General features: G+C 39.0%; 1 pseudogene; it reads right to left on the minus strand.

Moving 5' to 3' along the window:
- The window catches only part of LOC136710914 (transient receptor potential cation channel subfamily M member 2-like), a 49,086-nt pseudogene that overhangs the window by 17,640 nt on the left and 9,215 nt on the right, over positions 1-22,231 (minus strand).

Consider the following 22,231-nt stretch of genomic DNA (forward strand, 5'->3'; position numbering starts at 1 on the left):
ACAGGGAGCGGAGCAGTAGCCAAAATTGAAAAAGAAATGGTGGCAGTAACAAAAAAATAAAAATACAAAAATAGCCAGTAAGAGAGAAGCAAAAGGAAAATAAGCACAAAAATAGAGGTACAAAATGGAGATGAAAAGGCAATAACAAACACCACTATGCTCTCAGCCAGAAGAAAAAAATTGTACCCTGTACAGAAGGTGTACTTTGCCCACAACTTCCTTCTCCTTTTAGATGAGGTTGGCCCTGTTCTTCTCTACTCTTTTGGACTTATCCCTTTCTTCCATACTACAATCATCATCCTCCACAACAAGTTCAAGACCTCAGGTGCATATTTGTATGCCCAACAGGGTACACAGTTAGGCCCTAGAGCAGAACCTGCCTTTGCACCACACTTTATTTGTTGGACTAACATCCATTTGCCATTGTATTTCACCCAATCATGAAATATTGTCTTTAAGGCTTACATGAAGATCCTTTGTAGTAACTTGCAGGTCAGTATCCTGTACTGCTGTAGTAAATGTCTTTCATTTTAAAATCAACCTTGAATTTAAATGTAATTTGATCTCGTTAGTTCATGTACTAAATCATATCCAGTACAATTCTTTGTGCCATATCATTTAAAAAAAACAAAATTCTTGCTTTTTCCCTTCAAAGGTTATTCTTCTTAGAAAATGGCTTCTGATGTGTGATTACATAAGTGAGAGCCTGAATTCCATTCGCCACCAATCAAATCATGATGGATGTAATCATGCCCTGTCCATTGTACTTCTCACCAAAAATTGTAACTCTGTTTCACTTAGAAATGCTTCATATGTAAAGAAAGTAAAATGCATTTTGTAGTTGGATTCATGCTTACTTTAAAATGAACTCTGACACTGTTTAAGCTGCTCCTGAGCAAATGAGCAATTTAAAGATAAGTGTCAGGTGAAATATCACACAGAAAAATTTAAAGAAAGCCTAAAAGACAAACCCTCACCTCAGCTGAAGAATGGAAAACTTATAATTTTGTATTCATAAGCTCTGTTTAGTTTTTACTTTTAAACTCTCCGATAATGAATTTTTGATACATTTTACATACTGTCTATACTGGCTGGTAAGCTCCCAAATATGATCAGGTAGGGATAATAAAAAGCTCCATGAACTATCCACTTCACTCGCTCCTCGTTTTCAATAAGTATCCCCTGTGTGGCCACTCCATAGGCCACCACCCAGATACTGAGCAGAAACATGAAAAAGAACAGGTCCTTCATCTAGAAACAAACAAAAAAAAAAAGTTAGGCAAATAAATCACTCAGTCACACGTATCTTAATGAGGGCTGTCTTACCTGAAAAAACGTATAATAAGGAGTGTCTGACAATTATCTAAATATCAAAAATAACTAAATTTACTAAATCTTGATTAGTCACATCCACTTTAATTGATCACAATTAATTCCAGTTACTCCTGATTGTTTTATCTGCTCAAATCTGATCCTAAACTATATACTTACCTTTTTAAAATCAGTGCATTTAGTTATAGACATAACAGGACAAAATGAGCTTCATCAGAATGTGTTTATTACTTTCAGAATGCAGCCCTTTGGCATTAACTCTGTAGTTACAATAGATTTTTAGATTAAATATTACTTACATCCTGCAATTATAGCACACTGAAATACTGATGGACACACAATACAACTGTTTACTCCTACGTCCATAATACAAAAACATTTAGAGACACTCTGAGTAACTGGCACTGTTAGTTTCTGCAGTGAGTTTAGTGTAGCTAGAATGGACATTTCATCATCCAAAGATACGGTGGCTGAGAAGGGCAAAGCAATTTACAAAAATAAAAACACATTTACAAGCTGTAAAACATTTCACAAACAGCCAAAACCCTTTTATCTGCCCCAAACATGTTTCCAAAGTCCAAAACACTTTTACCAGCTTGAAACACTTTTACAAACCGCAAATTACACTCCTGAACTGAATTTACCCTCCTGAACTCCATTCACTTAATTCTCACAAAGCAGTTTGACCTACAAACATCAGCAGCAATTCCTGTAAAATTAGTTTGGTCATTTGTAAATGTGTTTTGGGCTGGTAAAAGTGTTTTAACTGTTTGTAAATGTGTTTTGGGCTGGTAAATTTTTAGCACTTTAATTTACAGCCCACTAATACTCTAAGTACAGAGTATGTACCTGTTAAGTAAGTGGTAAGATAAAATAAGTACTGAGTAAATAAAGGGCATGATACTAGAAATATGTGAAATACTGCATGCAGTATGTACAGAGTGAATACATGTTAAGTAAGGTGTAAGAAAATGTAAGTACAAAGTAAATAAAGGGTATGATGCTAGAAATATGTGGTTATTACTTGGTATATCATACAAAACTTTACAAATATGGCACATAACTACGTTTCTGAATCTATTATACTTCTCAGCATAATTATAGATTACAATATTGAATGACAGTTTATGCAAGTTACTTTTGTTGTAATTTTTTATAGATAAGGAATGCAGCTACAATTTTGAATTCACTATAGTTCTGAATGTAATTATGGAACTATGTAACTTTATCCTTTAAAGTTATTTACAGTGCACCTACAGAGAAGGGCATGGTCAGCTACTTTCATTACAGGCTTTAGCAGAGTTTCAAGTGCTTTGTACTCATTAGGTTCATGACATGTGATTTACCATAATAATCATCATCACATACTTAGGAGATATTTTACACTGCTTTGTCTATATGTATTGGGGCATTATATGTACACAACTGATTAATGAGGATATGATTAAATGAATTTTAAAATACCCAGTAATAACCACATATTTCTAGAATCATTCCCTTTACTTACTCAGTACTTATTTAATCTTACCGCTTAATTAACAGGTACTTTCTCTGTACTAACCCAGTAATTAGCGGGCTGTAATTTAAAGTTTAATCAGATATTGATGTAAAGTTTGTGCTAGCTGCAGTTAAACAATACATTGTTATAATAAAAATAAATATATAAAGGTTTAATATTGTTCACTTTACAGAATTAATAAAAAATAAATGCTCTTAAAATGTAATTAAAGATAATGGATATAATTATTTCATTTAAATTATTTGGAGAATTTGGTTTAGTGAATAGAACAGTTCTGTGTTTAAAAGGTCTATTAAAAAAGAAAATAAAAAACATATCTTTTTTAGAAAAATGTATATATATATATATATATATATTTTTTTTATATATATTTCACACCTCTAGCCACTGTTCTCACCATTCTCCTGACAATGATGATCTTTGGACCTAAGATTCTGCTGATGGTGAAGATGACCATCAGGCGCAAGCTGAATAAGATGAAGTCAATGCAGAGTATGACTTTGCCCACATAGAACACAGTTTCAGAATTCTGGAGCCTGGGGAGAAATGAAGTGACTTATTATTTCCTGTATGCATTTAACTAAGGGCACTGTGATTTTCTCAGGCATATATTTTACCTACTGTACAAAAGTGGATAGTAAACACCCTTCCCTTACAGAGTTGAGCCAGCAAAACAAGCAAACAGACCTGCAAGCCACGCCGGTGATGAACAGCAATATCGATATCACATCCAGAATGTTCCACAGGTCTTTAATATACATTTTTGCTGTCCTCTGAATACCAAATTCATCTGCTTTATGGAAGAGCTAAACAGAAGGACACAGTTAACACTAAACAGGAAAGACTTTTCATGAACACTGGGACACACAATCAATTCTTAAATGTAAAAAACAAAACAAACAAAGAAATTAAGCCTTTACTAACAAATGTTAAATTAATTTATATATTTCTCTGTAAAAGTTGCAAAAGACACAGGACTTTTCTTAATAACTTTGGGCAGTAATGCATGCATTTTATTTTCCCCAGTATTTTCTGATGCTTGGGTCTGTAGAAGTTTACAGCTCTACTTTTATTGTGTCTGCAGGGCACTCACCTGTCTGACCTCCTCACACACCAGAGAGAAGAGCCACACATAGAGCAGGATCTCTCTCCAGGATGGGTATTTCTGAAAATCCATCATGAGCACCACAGCAAAATGCCACAAAAAAATTAAATAGGAGGCCATCTTCCAGTAGAACTTCATCTGAGGGCAGGTGAACAATCCCTTCAGCTTTTTCCAGTAGGTCAGAGGACACAGAGGATGCTCCTGTGACGAAGCACTGATGATACAAAAATTAACTTTGTAATTTTCAGCCATACTCACTCTTTCTGAGCTAGCATGACTGGAAATACAATGAAAACAAACAAACATAAAGCATGGAAAACTTTAGACATACTGATGGCCAAATGCCCCGTCTTCAGCTTACAAAACATGAATAAACCAGTGAATAAGTGAATGAGTGACTGACAACTAGGTCTATAACAGATATTTTTACTTTTGATGAACACTGAAATGGAGATATGAAGCACAGTCTAGTGTCCTATATGTCCAACTCTACTCTTCATTTTTATGATTAACCACCATTACATCTCTTCCTATTTCCTCAGTCCTAATCATTCTTTTTATAAGTGGGGGTCTCGTCTTCTAATTTATAAAAGAAAACACACAGAGCTCCGGTCTTCAGAGTTCTGTATCCTCCTACACTGCAAACTCATCTCAACTGTATGTTTCACAGTAAAAATATGCTCCAAAATATCAAAGGTGGATCGGAACTCTATATACACAAAAAGGTAAGAGTAATGCTTTGTCAATAATTTTAACTCTCTAGTCTTAAACTCAAGGCAAATATAAAATTTCTCCACAGGTTAATTTTTAGTTAAAAAAAAAATTATCTCCCACAAACTTAAAATATCTTTATCTGTAATTTCAGTACCGATTGTGAGGTTTGGGTTTGCCATCAGTGGAGACGCCAGGGACAGTATAATTCCCTTGTTGCTTCTTTTCATTCCGCTCTGCTTCCTTTCTCATGGCCTCATCTTGCCTTAAAAAGAGGCACACACACACAGATTTATCATCATTGCTGATTATATGTAAGACACTTGCTAAAGTGTAGAACCTCATATTCCTGTCTAACAGATTTTCTAAAACCTCCTTATGAAGCAGCATCTTTTCTTCAGAGGTGTCTGTTGCAAACCTGTCCCAGAAATACTACACTGTGCCTAGGTTCCACTGCTTTGCACATTTGATTATTTGCCTAGCTTTCAACACTCCTTGGTTCATCTAATTTATAAGTGCTTCCTGAGGTGATCTATTTGTATAATAAAACAGGAAAAGACTACTACATGCAGCACAGTGCTACTGATTGGTCCTGAAGGACTGAGGGAGGAGACTCCATCCTCAATTCTCAACTCTATTTGGAGGTTTCAGTGGTCTTCCAGACAAGAACATCCTTGAAGTGATGACATCACATAACATTTACGACATTTATGATTACCAAAATCTGTACATCTTTGAATCATTCCTTTGTAAATGACAAAAATTATTACTATATTTGGGTATAAACCATGAAATCTGAAAACTAACTTATCCAGTGGCATGAGCTATATTTAAAAGGAATATACAGAATCCAGAACTGTACCCAATACATATGTGTTGTGGAGCAGCCAAGACAATTTTGGTCAGAAAGCAGCTCAAGAGCAGAGAAAAAGAAAAGAAAACAATCAAACAGCCAGCGCATGAGTCTGATCACATGACTCCAGGAGGCAGGGACCTGAAACCATGCAGGTCTGGAGGACCCTGATTGCAATGCGAGATCTCCCTCCCTACTTGCCTTTAAAAGCCACTCTCAGAGTAACTGGTGACTGTGTTTATACCCCAGATAAGTGGACTGTACTAGCATGATTGGTTTCCCTCCAACTCTATCTCTTAGATGACTGACTATTTGTCTGTAAAAAGACTGCTACTCTCCTGTCTGCTTCTCTCCGTGGACTCCTGATCTCCACTGGCTGTGCACCCTCCTCAATCTTCCCCAGTCACGGGAAGTCTGCCTCACTCTACCGTTGGTGGCAGTCCCCTTACCTGGAGCTACAAACATTAGTAGAACTCTTTCTTCCTTGTCCCATTTTCCTTTTCCGTTTTCCTAGGTTAAACCTTCCTTTGACTGTGTGTGTGTGTTTAATGGCTGATTGGTGCATAGCATCGGTTCACAGAATATAATGAGTCTATAGAAATGCATGATTGGTTTCTCCATTTGTGCATCCTACATATAATGATATACTCATGGTGACAAAAACACATGAATCCTATAATCTACCTACACATGAGTTCTCACAAGAGGATAGGTATTTAAAGATTATCTAGAACAAATCACATTTGATTAAATCATATTCATCTTGCACTACATTGTAGTGCACCACTCATTTATTTGCCAAGTTTAATAAAGTGGAAAATAATTAAAAACAATGTAAATTTGTCTTTAACTTTTGCACAAGACACAGCTTAATTCAATATATTCAACATAATGCCGGGTTGTTTTGACTGAAAACAATCAATGAAACATGTCATTTTCATTTGCCCAGGGGTGCCCAAACTTGACTGATTACCTGAAGGCCAGAAATCCAGTGTAGATAAGAGGGAAGAACAGCATGCAGAGGAGGATTTTCCAATGTGGATTGCCCACTGCTAATTCCCCACACCAGATCTGAGTCAGCAGGGCCTGAAATGGACTGTTTGTTATCTATATGATCGACCCTGTCATTAACACAGATTAAATGTAAGTATTTCAGGGGCGTTTACCTGGACGCCAGAGTGAGTTATGAAGCTCTCATAATCAATCTCATAAACAAGATTCAGGCAGGTAACCCCACCCCAGGGTATTGAAACCCGGGTCAGCAACTTCTGTGCTCTCTGCTCATCACGGCTATGACATTCACTAAACACGCCTGCAAAGATAATGACGTTATAAGTATGAATATAGTGAAGTTACAAGTGTATGGGTGTTGATATACTACACGTGTGCAAAACATTTAAACCCTACATTTATTTGAAAATACAACCAAGACAACATTGTTTATGTTGAAACAGAGAAAACATACTATTGTTTGTTTTTTTTTTGTTTTTTTTGAATATTTGAATTGCATTTTGAATATTTTTCCATTAACACATTCCAAACATTTAAGTGGTATGTTAAGTGGAAGTGGTATATTAAGTCAGTGGTAAATGTTTGGGAACTAAGAAGGCCAATTGCTGTGGTTTTGAAAGTTCCCATTCACGGAAACACTGTGTTCACATAAATGATGAATTCAAATTCTCTAGGTTGAGAAACATTGTTCTTGAATGTCTTCACTATTCTAAACTTTGAGATGTCATTTTTGAATCCAGTAATGTCATTGACCTATTGACAATGAACTTTTTTAATGTAGCACTGTACAACTTTAATAGTTTTTGCCCTGGCTTTTTTGGAATGTGTTGCTGGCATAAAATTCAAAATGGGCATTTTCTGTTTCAATAAATATAATCAGTTTCAACATTAAAATAGTCTTTTACTATGGTCAGCTCTATATATCTATATGTAAATTGAACTGATCATATTAGGCCATATGAACATATAAATAAATGAATTAATTAATTATTTCACACATCTGGACACTGGAGGCAGTGCCAGTCCTTCACAGGGTGACACACACTCACACCTTCACTCACACACTTACACCTATGTACACTTTTGAATTGCCAATCCAACTACCAACATGTGTTTTTTGACCATGGGAGGAAACCCGAGCAGACACAGGGAGAATGGGAAGTTTAAGCAGAAGTAGAATGAATTGAACTGTACCAATGGCCTGTTTCTCATAGTGGGTGGCGAGTTCTCTCATAGACTCTGCTTCCTCCCAATTATCCCCTACCTCCATAGCCAGTTTCTTCAGGATCTTACTGGCAGCCAGCGCAGCTACAATGCAGTCATTACACTACAAAAAAACAGGAATGCTTAAAGTAAAATTCATTCATTTATTCCTTTTGTGTAACCACTTCATCAAACCTAAAGTATCTATATTTAAATCAACACACAACAGAGGCAGATTAGGTCTGGTTTATATACTCCAAATCAAGTAAAATTATCTAATAAACTTTTCCCATCCTTTAATTTATGTTTGTTATTTGGGGTCCTGAAGTTATTCCACCCATTCTCCAAAAGTGTTACCTCTTCCCAAGCGATATCTGCCAGCTCTCGCTTGTTCTGCAGAACACTCCAGAGAAAGAGATCTCGGTTAGGGTCCTCCTGCCCTTTGGATGTCATCTGACCGAAGAGTTATATAGAACTGAGTCAAATTATCAAAACAGATTTAATTCATAACATTGATATGAAATATTCTACTCAGACGAGACTGAGTTTAAAAAGTCTTAATTAACTTGATGATCCCCTCTAACTATACTTATACCTCTGCGTATCAATTTATAACTCTAGAAACAAGGGCTCCCTGCGTTTGGGGAGCTATGGGTCTATGCCAAGCAGGTCCTTATGTGCCCTGCACCCTCGGTAAACGAGATGTTGTTGTTGTTACCATTTGCTGTTTATTTTTTTTAAGGTGGTGTTTGTTAAAATGTTTTGTTTAAAAGCCATATAGGATGTGTATCCACTTAACGTGTCCTATCTTATTTTGTTCCCATGTGTTTGGTTGTGGGATTAACCTGTTTGGAGGGCTCCTTTGAGCCTTTGTAAACCTGTTTAATTGTCTGTTCAATAAGAGTATTCTGCCTAAACTGACTGTGTTTTCTTCAATATTGACGCAGATGCCATGAAATATAATTACATAATTAAAATATTTTCTCTCCATTCTCCTTCTAATCCTGCTAGTCTTCCACTTGAAACTAAATCACAGAGTCTGCATTTCTCATCACTGCTAAGATTAGTGAATGAATGCTGATCAATTTAAACTCACAGTTACACAGATGTCATTTCCGGATGCCTGTATCTCTGCATATTGGATTGGATCAGTAAAATTGCCCAGCAGATGGTGAACTTCAGCGTAAACACGATTCAGTGTCAACGGGTCTCCTGACTTGGTCAGCTTGCGCTTGAAAAGGCAGTCAGGCATGTTTGAGTACAACTCACAAAGTGTGTCCTGATCTTTGAGAAACTGGCTGATAGACACTCCATTCTCTAGCAGAAGATGCACAAACTCAGCTTTATGGTCCACCAAAGCAGAGAACATGGCCTGATGAAGATCACTGGACTGAAAAACAACAGCCATTGAGAGTATATACATTTACACATGGATTATGACAGAGTTCGAGTCCAGGAATAACATTATTCTAGTAGCTATAAATAATGTGTTTTTAAAACATGACAGAGGAAGCAGACTAGTCATAGTTTTTCTGACTGTTTCTTGGTTATTTTGAACACCTAAAGAATACTGACCAACACATATAATTCCAAATTGAGCATAAGTAGTCCTGTTTAATTGGATTTAGTGCATTGCTGCATGTGAAAGGCTGAATAATTATAAACAACTATTTTATTATTTAAATTATTTAAATATGGCAGTACTGGGGCTGTTTTGTCTGTTACAGCTGACCAGTTATAAGTCACAATGCATAGAATTGTGCATATCATGTTGTGAATACGATAAAATAAGTATTATGGTACCTGGTAATTTACTCCTACATGATCATTATATTCACATATATTTAAATTGGAGTTATTTATTTATTTATTTTTAGGTTGGTCACTGAATGTACAAAGAGTGTAAATGTCCATTTAAACATACAGCAATGGTTGTAAAGTACAGTTGTGTTCCCTAAAGGTACATTACATTGTCTTCTCCAGAAGGAGAGTTGAATATTTTGTAAGATTTCATTACAGATGCGTGTAAAATAAAATAACATAATATAAGTCCTAGAGATTAAGTGGGGCATATGAAATCAATACAATTTTTAAATCTACAATTCATATATAATATGGTACAACTATGTTCAGTAATGTTCCCTTGTTTTTCTAACAGTGTAGAATCATGAACAGAAAGAATATGTTGTGAATGCAAAATAGAAAACAAATATATCAAAAGTAAATTCTTCAAAGATACTTGGTTACCTTATTACATTTTTGCAGTTATTTGATACTTAATTTTAGTTTGTATTTTGCCAGCAAAAAAAAAAAAAGGAATAAAAAGCATACGCAAAGAGAGTTTGTTTTGCATATACTTTGTTTTATTTTGCTTCTGACTTTTGGAACACTTTTCAGGGGTGGGAGGGAGGAAGAAGGCATTCTTGTTGAATCTCCATTGGTCACTGATTCTAGACTGACAGATGCTCTGAAACCTCCTCTGGAATCGAGTCACGCCAACCCCACCAGCTTTCAAGCTTTTATCTGTTTTTTCATTCACAACACACTGCTTCTGTTCATGGATGTAAGAAATTTGCTTGCAGATTTATTTTTGCATTTTAGAAATTTTTACACAAAATTCACTTTAAGATGCCCTTCTAATTCCCATAATTTCTGTGTCTCACAAATTCGCTTTATTCTGTGTACATTGAAGTAAAAACGGACTCAATTTTAGCAACACTCAGATTGATGCTTCCAGCACTATTATTGTTGCTCCAGATTGATGCAGCTATCACTTATTATTGTTATTATTATTATTATTATTATTATTATCATTATGATCATTGCTCTAATCCTCCTTACTTCCGTCACTCTTACATCAATACTCTACTAACTCCACAGTAGCATAACGACAGACTTAACTTTAGATACTCTTCATTTCTATCAGTAGTTTGATCAGAGGAGGAAGGGTCCCCCTTGGGAGTCGTAGTTCTTCCCAAGGTTTTTTCCTCTAGTCTTGAGGGAGTTTTTCCTTGCCACTGTCACCTTCGACTTGCTGATCTGTTCTGATACCAATTCTGTAAAGCTACTTTGTGATATCAGTTGTAAAAAGTACTATATATATATATATATATATATATATATATATATATATATAAATGTTGACTGATTGATGATTTTGCTGCTCTTGTGACGGAGCTCAAACCGGTAGCTTTTTAAATACGTACTCTTGTCCATGACCATTCAACAACTGAATTCTAGCATGCCTGTAATTACAAACGTATTCTGAAGCTGCCCTAAACTCCTGCCTGAAAATTGTATCTGAATTGCGCTACCATTTTCAGCCTTCATGTGAGTGTCCATACCAACAAATTGTGATATTTGTAATAACAAAATTAGTATAGGGAATATGACCATGCCCAAACTCTTCCCCTCAGCCCTATCAACCCATCAAACTCACATCATTTCTGCATCAGACACACTCACATCCACATCCTTACACCGTTTACCTCCCAGTTTCAGCCTTCACAGGCATGGTCCATACTAGCAAAATGTTATTTTTATTATGTACTATATTTTTAAAAACAATTCAGACTATATATAAACATCACTGAACACAGTGATAACACTGAAAACTAATCGTTTTGTCTTTTACAGGATTTTTTAAATTATCATTATATAACATGAACCAAAACATAACATGAACCTAACTGAGAAGAGTGAATGCAAAGTGATTGTGTAATTGACCTTCCATTGGAATTCATCTGTGAATATTTCACTCTCTGCAATGTCCACACGATTCCAGGCCAGTGCCAGCTCCAGCTGTTTCTTCTTGTCTTCTAGTTTCTTTTGTTTGTCCACACTGTCACTGCTCTGAGAGGCTATAGTGAGACAAAAGTATAGAATTTGCAATATACCAATAACACTTTATGCACATATACACAACATGTCTAGAAGTTCTGCTCATTTTTCTTCCAAAAGGAAATCCCACACAGACTAAACTAGAGAAAGAGAAAAGTGTCTGATATAACATACATCACTCTGATTAAAGGGATCATGGGCACACAGAGTTTAATATGTTACTGAGTGACATGCAGAAAAATAACTTCAGAAGAAACAAAATGTATAGCATTAAAGATCAAGATAGGACGGTTCACCCTCAGAAAATATCTTCAGGGTAAAAAGGTATTTATATTGGGGAAAATAATCTTCTTAGGAGAATTTTTTTTTTGTTTAAAGCATTCTTTACTTAGATGATTTTACTCCACTTTAGTGCTGGGCAATAAGAGCACAAATCAATATCATGATTAATTTTAGATTTTACCATGATTACGATTAACGAACTATTATCTTGTTTTTGTATTTTGGACCGTCATAGTTCAGTGATGAGGCTTGTACTGTAAATGCTGGGAAAGCTGGGATATTTTTTCTAATGTTGCTGGGAGCTCCTTCTTCCTCTCTTGTTTTTGAGCACTGTTTATATTTGGTGTGTGATTGTGCTTTGGTCGTCAAAACACAGCACGTCCAAACCACAGACGCTGTGATGTTCCTGGGTACGAGCTCGAGTCGCTTGGTCTACCTCTGTGTTTAGGTTGCTTCCATATGGCAGATACAGGCAGAATCACGTGACTACAGCCTGGTTGCATGGTTTTAAAGGGACAGTACATGAACAAACAGTGGGACATAACAGAATAAAAATAATCCATATAATATATATAGAAAAGATTATGTCAATAAGAAGTTCTGAATGTCGATTTATATTAATTTTTGATTAATTGCCCAGCCCTACTCCACATCATTGTAGATCATTTTTATTTGTTAAACGTTGGCACCCATTAGTTGTGGTGTTTAAAGGTCACAGATCAAATGCCTGTGTCATGTGTGAGGAGAAACTAGGAAAGAGGAAGTAAATGCTAACCCGGAGACACAGTGAAAACAGGTATGAACTACCAGGAACAACTAGAAAAAAACTACCAAGAACACAAGAAACCCTATACAATAAATAAGTAACCAAAAATTAATAAAGGACACTAATCAAAAGGACACTAATCACAATAACAATGAAAACGATAACAGTCAGAAATACAAGGGGACAAAATGACTATACCAAACACCAAAAACAAACCAACAGAGAAATATCTGGACTGAGAAAGATATGATAATTTATGATAATTAAAAACAGAGGCTAAAAATGGAAGACACGGATAGAAAAAAAATCCTAATCCAGAGAACAACAAAGAACATAGAATAAACATGAAAAACACAGAAGAAAACGAAATAAGGAGACAAAGATAAACATGAGAAAACATCACAAACCATGAATCACCAACAAAGACTGAGACTGAGGACAGGACTTAAATAACTCTAAAAAATCAGGAACACCGGAGAAAATAATGAGACATGGAAGGAAGGGGGTGTGTTTTTATGAATACTAGTAGGACACAAGCACATCATAGATGAAAACTAAACAGAAACACATGGCAACAGACACCAAGGGAAAATGTACAGAGAACAAGACATGACAGGGTAGGGCTGAAAGCTTACAGCCTGAATGACTGATCAGTTGATCCATCAATCTTCTCAGTAGTGATCTATACAAATAACTGGTATACTTGTTATAAAATATCCATTAATTGATTTATTAATTGTTTTTTCTGGAACTGCTTCATCCTATTCAAGGTTGTGCTGAGTCTGTTTCCTACCTGGAATCGTTGGACACAAGGAAGTAACACACCCTGGAAAATGCACCAGTCCATCACAGTGCATTACTTACATACTCACACCTACGGACACTTCTGGATAGCAACTCCAAACTACTAATATGTTGTTTTTGGATTGTGAGAGGAAACCAGAGCACATGGAAAAACCCATGCACTCGAGGAAGGGACTGAACCCACAAAGACAGGACCCTGGAGCTGTCTGACAGTGACACTACCTGTTTATTTGCATTACTGCTTAAATTCATTTATTGAAGTATTGCTACTTTTTAAAAATCTAATTTTCCCAGGCTGTATTTTCTAAAATCTTAGCTAAAGTAGAATTCCTAAAACTGTTGTTCTTAACTCTGAAAGGCTTTCAGGAAACTGGGCCCAGAAGAAACAGCTTTATATATGTTCTTAGAACGCCTAAGGGTAAATCCCATTTCTCCCCTTACCCCTAACACTTAGCCCTACCCCTTTGTTTTGCCTAGGGGTAGGGGTGTCTCAATTCTTGTTGGGAAAGAAGCCAAGGGGTAAGACAATATACTACTTGAAACTGAAATTACATCAGCACACTTCAAATGAAGGGCTATCATCTGTAAAATTGTATCAGGCTTTGGAAAGTTCACCATTTTGTAGGGGAATGTTTTAACTCTGGCTTGTGCTTCAGTTCTAAAGTGAAAGGGCAACACTTAAAACAAGGGGTAGGAGTAAATTTAAATAATGGGAATCAAAATAATAACCTTGCACAGTGCTGTTAAATTCAATGGAATCCAATAATGCACAATAGCCATCTATTATCTAGGGCCAGTGTAAGGTTGAAAGATAAAAAAAAAAAAAGAGTAAAAAAAAAAAAAAAACCTCACACCCACAGCTCATATCTACTGTGATTAAGCCATTGATAAAATCATAAATGCATAAATGCACACTTTGGACAAGTAGATCTATAAAAATATAATACATTTAAAGAGGTGTACTTAGCAATCTTAACAAAAATATACAAATCTCAGGAAATGCATGGTAATATAATTTATTTAGCATAAATGTTTAGACCTTATTTTTCACCTTTCAGAAAATATTTGAGAATGGCTACATCCAGGTCCTCATCGATGGAGAATACTGTCCGAAGTTGCTCCTTTTCTATAATGTACTTAATCTGCAAAAATAATCAAAAATAGATATAAATAAGTGGACCTGAATATGTAGTGGTTTTACATATTGCCTTACAAGCACTGGGACACTATCATGATACCTTCTTACATGAGTTTTACACTCCAAACCTTTCGAGCAGAAATGGTCCAGTAGCTCAGAATAACTTTATATGAAATGTGTGGTAAAACAATAAAAACAGGTCAGAATACCATTCATATATTGTCTTAAACTGTTTTTCCAGTTCAGGGTCATGGTGGGTCTGGAGCCTACCCAGAATCACTGGGCGCAAGGCAGAAATACCCTGAAGAGGGCACCAGTCCTTCACAGGGTGACACACACATTCAGACTTATGGACACTTGAGTTGCCAATCCACCTAATAACATGTGTTTTTGGACTGTGGGAGGAAACCAGAACACCCGGAGGAAACCCACGCAGACACAGGGAGAACACACCAAACTCCTCATAGACAGTCACCCGGAGGAAACCCATGCAGACAAAGTAGAACACACCAAACTTAGCACAGACACTTGCCCAGAGCAGGACTCAAACCCACAACCTTCAGGACCCTGGAGCTGTGTGACAGCGACACTACCTGTGTCCTCACTGTGGACATTAACAGGGATGGGCAAGAATCAATGTGAGTCTCTAAGCAGATCTAGAGAAAGCATGATCACCATAGGGGGTTGGAGGAAGGGACAGTGAGCAGCCCGGGTGAGGAAGACCTGAGAGTGCGAATGGGTTTGTAAGGATGGAGAAGAGCTGACAGGTGTGAAGGAGCAAGGTACTAAATGCTTAACAAAGTACTAAAAACAAACATGGATTTACTACAACACACCCACCACTGTACTGGCAATGTCAGGAAATGCAAAGACAAAAACATCAAACTTTAAACATGAAAGGTCACACCTATGAGTGTTCAGTCATGTGCAGGGCATGACTAGAGGCATACAAGGCAACGGAAAAAAAACTAAACAAAAGCGCAAAAGGACAGCATGGAACAGTAATAAATGTATGTATCGGCTGAACTATCATTATAAGAGTTCCAATTACATACTTATGATTAATTATTAATCTTTAGTATTTCATAAAGTAATACTTAGTTTATAATTAGTTTATTCCTTATAAGGGCATGTTATGATAATGTGATACCAAAGGTCATATTTCTACAACTCCACTACTGTAATAACTCAGCATTGCTAATTACACATTTAGCAGAGAACTGGCTTTTTCAGTCTCACCATATCGGTCCATCCATTGATCTTTTTAAAGGAGGATTCATAGTCCATTCCAAAAAAAATCCTTCATCACTTGTTTGATCAAATTCAATGTGTCCAATGTGTCATGGGACAGGGGGCAGCCAGCCAATTCAGCTATGACATCGGCCAAGCGTCCAGAACCTTTTAGAATAACACACGGAGTGCTGTTCATCAAGGAGTTGTAGATTGTCTGTGGGAAATAAATCATTTGGGTTCCAGAAAAAAATGAAGAGGTGCATATAGTAAATATGTTTTACAAATTTTACATATGTCAATCTAGAAAAGATTATGGTCTCACTTTGAGAGTTCCAGGTCCACCATTCAGTACCACACACACAACTGGAATCTTCGGCCTATTGTCTGGTGAATATAATAATCAGAGTTATATGCTCACTGTAAGCAACACAAGGTTTTGAATTTACACAATTAAAATCAATCAAACCACTGCACATAAATAAAAGGTGTTACATCAAAATAATAATATATAATTATTAAAAATAATAATAATCTTATGCAAGTATACACTTTATTTCACACTTATATGTCTTCTTAAGTACATATTAATTTCACAGTAGTCACCAAAAATAAATTCATCTTAATTGAAGAATGTTAAGCATCGTTTAAGCCTGGGATTTACAACAGATTTGGAGCTCAACTGCCATACTCACAAGGCTCATACTGTAGAAAACAATTAGTATATGATGTTATTTTAATGTTATTTTAGTGGTGAGAGCATATTTTAAAATGAGAGCGTGCTATTAGATTTTTTTCTTGTGCAAAAAATGTACGTTTGCCCAAATTTGGAGCGCTCTTACTCTGATTTACATCCACTTTTATATGGCCTGTTGATGCTGAAAAACAGTGAAGAAATGCTCCAAGTTCTCTGATATTTTAAAGATAATTTCCATCCATAAAATAATGCCAGAAAATAGGAAGCAATATGCAAAAGTCTGTTTTTGTCAGGAATCACGGAGCGGACTGACTGAGGCGGACGCATTCGCTAAAGCACAGTATATTTAATAAAGAAGAATAATAACAAAACAAAGAGACTTTAACATAACGAAAACAAACAGGGAGCCAAACAGGTTAAACGGGACACGAGGAGCAAATCAGGGCAAACGGGACAGACAGACTAAAGAACGAGACGACAGGAAATGAAACGACAACGTGGAAACTTACAGAGACAGACCGGATAACACGACTGACATGACAAAGAACGAGAGAACAATGACCAACAAAACAGGAAGTGTAGGAAGGGGACTTAAATACAAGACACTGACGAGACGCACCTGAGACAGATAACGAGAAGGACGGGTTAACAGATGACAGACGAGGAGGCGGGACAAAGGCGGAGACTCGAACATAAACAAAACAGAGCCATGTGCAAATAAAGCACATGGCGGGGACAACAGACTGACAGGACGAAGGCGTGACAGATGCCCCCCCCAAGAACGCGCAACTCCCGGGCGCGTACTCCTAAACCCCCCAGGAGCTGGCACAGGAGAGGGCACGGAAAACAAGACAGACTAAGACAAGACAAGGAACCAAGTGAGACAGGACTCAGGACAGGACGGGAACAGACACAGGAGCTGGGGACACGACAGGACCGAATATATGAGACGGGACATGGGACATGACAGGAGACTGACAAAGGGGAGCCACAAGAGACGAGAACGGACTGGACAGGACAGGAGTGGACACATGGGACTTGACAGGGTTTTTGACATTGGACATGACACTGGATGGAAACAGGGACTGGACAGAAGACGGGACAGGTGACAGGACTTGGTGCTGGGACTGGACGGGAGCAGAGACTGGTGACAAGACACTGGACAGGATAGGAACGTTAGACTGGACAGGGGTATGTGACTGGACCGAAGGCAGGACAGGTGACATGACACTAGACTGAAACGGAGACGGGACTGGAGACTGGACAGGGGATTGAAAGGGAAACTGGACCGGAGACAAGACAGGTGACTGGACATTGGACGGATGCGGGAACTGGACGTGAGACAAGACAGAGGGTTGAAACAGGGACTGGACAGGACTGACAGGGGACTGGACAGGAGACAAGACAGAGGGTTGAAACAGAGACTGGACCGGAGACGGGACAGGGGTTTGAGACAGAGACTGGACTGGAGACAAGACGGGTGACTGGACGTTGGACAGATACGGAGACTGGACATGACTAACAGGGGACTGAACCGGGGGTTGAAACATAGACTGGACAGGGCTGATAGGGGACTGGACAGGACTTGGCAGGGGCACAGGTACAAGAATATTTACAGGGACTGACACCAACACAGTGACCGGGACCGGGACAGACACAAAGGCAGACACGGGTACAGGGACAAGGACAGAGAGGGGAACCAGGACAGGGACAGACAAGGGAACCAAAATAACAGGGGGGTGCCCAGGACTGGCTAATGTCTGTGGGGTAGTCTGAGGAACCAGCCTGGGCACAGTTCTGGGGATCGGCCCTGAAGTCCTTCGGGCCGACCTACGGACATGGACAGGGGAGGCCGTAGCCACAGTCACGGGGACAGGAGAGGCCGTAGCCACAGTCACGGGGACAGGAGCGGCGGGTGCCGCCGTAGTCTCGGACACAGGAGCGGCGGGTGCCGCCGTAGTCTCGGACACAGGAGCGGCGGGTGCCGCCGTAGTCTCGGACACAGGAGCGGCGGGTGCCGCCGTAGTCTCGGGGACTGGAGCGGCGGGTGCCGCCATCACGGGGACTGGTGCGGCGGGTGCCGCCATCACGGACACTGGTGCCGCCATCACGGACACTGGTGCCGCCATCACGGACACTGGTGCCGCCATCACGGACACTGGTGCCGCCATCACGGACACTGGTGCCGCCATCACGGACACTGGTGCCGCCATCACGGACACTGGTGCCGCCATCACGGACACTGGTGCCGCCATCACGGACACTGGAGCGGCGGGTGCCGCCATCACGGACACTGGAGCGGCGGGTGCCGCCATCACGGGGACTGGAGCGGCGGGTGCCGCCATCACGGGGACTGGAGCGGCGGGTGCCGCCATCACGGGGACTGGAGCGGCGGGTGCCGCCATCACGGGGACTGGAGCGGCGGGTGCCGCCATCACGGGGACTGGAGACAGTGCGACGACGTCCACGGAGGCAGAGGAATCTGCGACGTCGTCCCTGAAGACAGGAGAGGCGCGCGTCGCGCTCACGAAGACAGGAGAGGCGCGCGCCGCGCTCTCGAGGACAGGGGTTTGTGCTGCTCGCCGGGCTCGCGCTGGAGCTGTAAAGGGTTTAGGGGGTTTCACAGGCGCACCCATTAGATCCCTCAGAGGTGCGCCTCTGTTAGCCCCAACTCCGTCGTCACAACGTTGGAGGCTAACAGCCCCTATCCTTAACGCCCCCCCAAAAATTTCCCCGGACCTAAGGGGGTAATCCACCGTCGAGGGGGGAACTTCAGCACGCTTCTTCCGCCGGCTCCTTCGACTCCCGCTGGCGCAACTACTCGATTCACGAGTCGACTCCTCAGGTTTAGGAATCGGAATAGCGCCAGGCAGGAGCTGGAGCCGGCAACTCCCGCTGTAGCAGTCCTTCTGTCCATAATTCGGCTCTTCTGAAGTCCTAGAGGCTACCATTGCACGAATTATGGACGCTTGGACTTCTCCTAGTCTCCGAAAGTAACTGTCTGTGCTAGCTGCGTCCTGGTGGTTGGTCATTCTGTCAGGAATCACGGAGCGGACTGACTGAGGCGGACGCATTCGCTAAAGCACAGTATATTTAATAAAGAAGAATAATAACAAAACAAAGAGACTTTAACATAACGAAAACAAACAGGGAGCCAAACAGGTTAAACGGGACACGAGGAGCAAATCAGGGCAAACGGGACAGACAGACTAAAGAACGAGACGACAGGAAATGAAACGACAACGTGGAAACTTACAGAGACAGACCGGATAACACGACTGACATGACAAAGAACGAGAGAACAAGAGAACTATAGAACAATGACCAACAAAACAGGAAGTGTAGGAAGGGGACTTAAATACAAGACACTGACGAGACGCACCTGAGACAGATAACGAGAAGGACGGGTTAACAGATGACAGACGAGGAGGCGGGACAAAGGCGGAGACTAGAACATAAACAAAACAGAGCCATGTGCAAATAAAGCACATGGCGGGGACAACAGACTGACAGGACGAAGGCGTGACAGTTTTAAATTCACTGTTTTGTGATGTCACGCAAACAATCATATACTTATACATTCACCTACTAGACCTACATTAGTTTTGCTCTGAATATATATCCTGAAATCATTGGGATTCTTATAGCTCATCTGCCTAGGTTTAATGATGAAGTAATAAAAGTCTGTTTATTTTTAATGATAATGAAATGTTGGAACATAATCATGTAAAATTGAAATATTATTATATGTGGCAAATATAACAATGAAATTGAAAACTGAAAAATAAATAAATAAAAGGAATATGTAGGATATGAGCCCTTTAGAATCCCATACACATGCTGTACCTTTGCAGAGTCGGTTCTCCAGAGGCTTCTCTGAGATTAATTTCTCCAGTCGTCCACGAAGATCAGTTTCAACACCATAATGGCCCTGTGTCCCATCATCCACCAGCAGGAAGTGAGAGTTGTTAACATCTAGACAGGGGAGTTGGTCCTGACCAGGCTTATCCAGATTACAATTAACGGGATTTATTTCTTTGCGTTTGTCCTAAAAAAAAAAGAAGAAAAATGATATTGTCTTTTGAAAGGATTGCATGTTTTCTCACTGACAACTAAACTCATATAGCAGGCCACCTCTGTGTTGATCAGATCCTTTCGGTTGTGGATGACCCCCCAGGTAGCCATGCCGATGATCACGATCTGTCCCTCCACAGAGTTGTTTTTGTGAGTGTAATGTGGCACTGCCCTTCCATCACGCTTCATCACACCAGTGTGTGTGCCATCCGTCAGGATCCAGGCACCTGGAACAGGTGTGTTTCATTAAAAATTGTTTAGAGCTTATGGACCTTGAGGAGGAACACCAAGCTTCATTTCCGACTTCACTTTGTACATTTCACAATAAAACATTTTTCAAATGTATAAATATCCCTAACCATTACTTCTCTAATTTACATGTACATAGTATGCTAAAGATATAACCGTGAGCAAAACTCTGACCACACCTAGTCAAATGACATTTGACTGATTTCCTAAAAAAGTACACACTCTGTACCAGGAATATTCTCCTGCACAATTACATTTTATTTGTTGAATCCGACTTTTACAGGAAATCAATAAAATGTAATGTGGCCTGTGTATTACCAATATAATATTTGATGTCTATATTTTCCTATATAAGTTCAACAAATAAAGAGAATATGTAAAAACACATATTTTTGGAGTGGATGTAGTTTTTGCTCATGACTGTCACAATGAGTAATTATTAATAAATTCTAATAGTTCTCAAAAACCCTAATTTAGTGATAGATTAATTCCTATGCATTTGTTTACATTGTAATAATTTTAAAAAATTGTAAATACAATACAACGACAGCTAAAACTACACTGTTCAGTTTGCTCTTGCAGAATTCAAAGCAGGTACCTGTTGTTTTGGCAACTTTAATTAAACCTCTGCGGAACTTTTTTTTCAGATGAGAGTTCATTTTGAAGTTTTTAGCTCCTCCAGTCACTGAGATTAACAGGTTTGGAGGCTTGAGCTCCCAGTGTTTAGTCATCAGCTCGTACAGAATCTCAGGAGATGTTTCAGAGGACACACGAATATACTGCGCGCGCACACACACACACACACACACACCCACACACACAGAATATAAGCTAAAATACAACAAATCAACATACAGATTTTTTTAATTATAATTATTAATGTGAATTATTGTCCACATTAAAAAAAATGAAATTTATACTGTAATTACACATATGAAATATTACTACAGTTAGAAATAAACCTTCTATTAAGTAAGGATGTTTAGACGCAACTTTTTCAATACAATTACAATTAACATGATACAGAATTAATAGAAGTTGTGTAACAATGTACATAGAACTCTTTTTTTTGCCGGAATAGACATTTACACTTACTGGCACCTAATATTGAAATGCGCATGCGTGAGTATGAACTGTGAGTTCAGCCGTATTTCACAGAAAGAACTTAAGGTGGCACCACCTGTCTGTTGTTAGTTCAGCTATATTTCACAATCCAGTGTTTGAACTAAATTAGGAACCGTTTGGCGGTGAACAAACAGCCTCTTTTCCCCGGACAAGTCCGCTTTTTGGGACCTAAAAATTGCGTACGGCAGGGATTTCTAAAAATCGATTTCTAAAATCTGTCTGCAGGCTTTCCCATGTCCCATTACTTGTCATAAGCCCTAAATCCTTTATTAAAGTGGTCCCTTTCATGACG

Source organism: Hoplias malabaricus, chromosome 12, assembly GCF_029633855.1.
Source record: "Hoplias malabaricus isolate fHopMal1 chromosome 12, fHopMal1.hap1, whole genome shotgun sequence".
Lineage (NCBI taxonomy): Eukaryota > Metazoa > Chordata > Actinopteri > Characiformes > Erythrinidae > Hoplias > Hoplias malabaricus.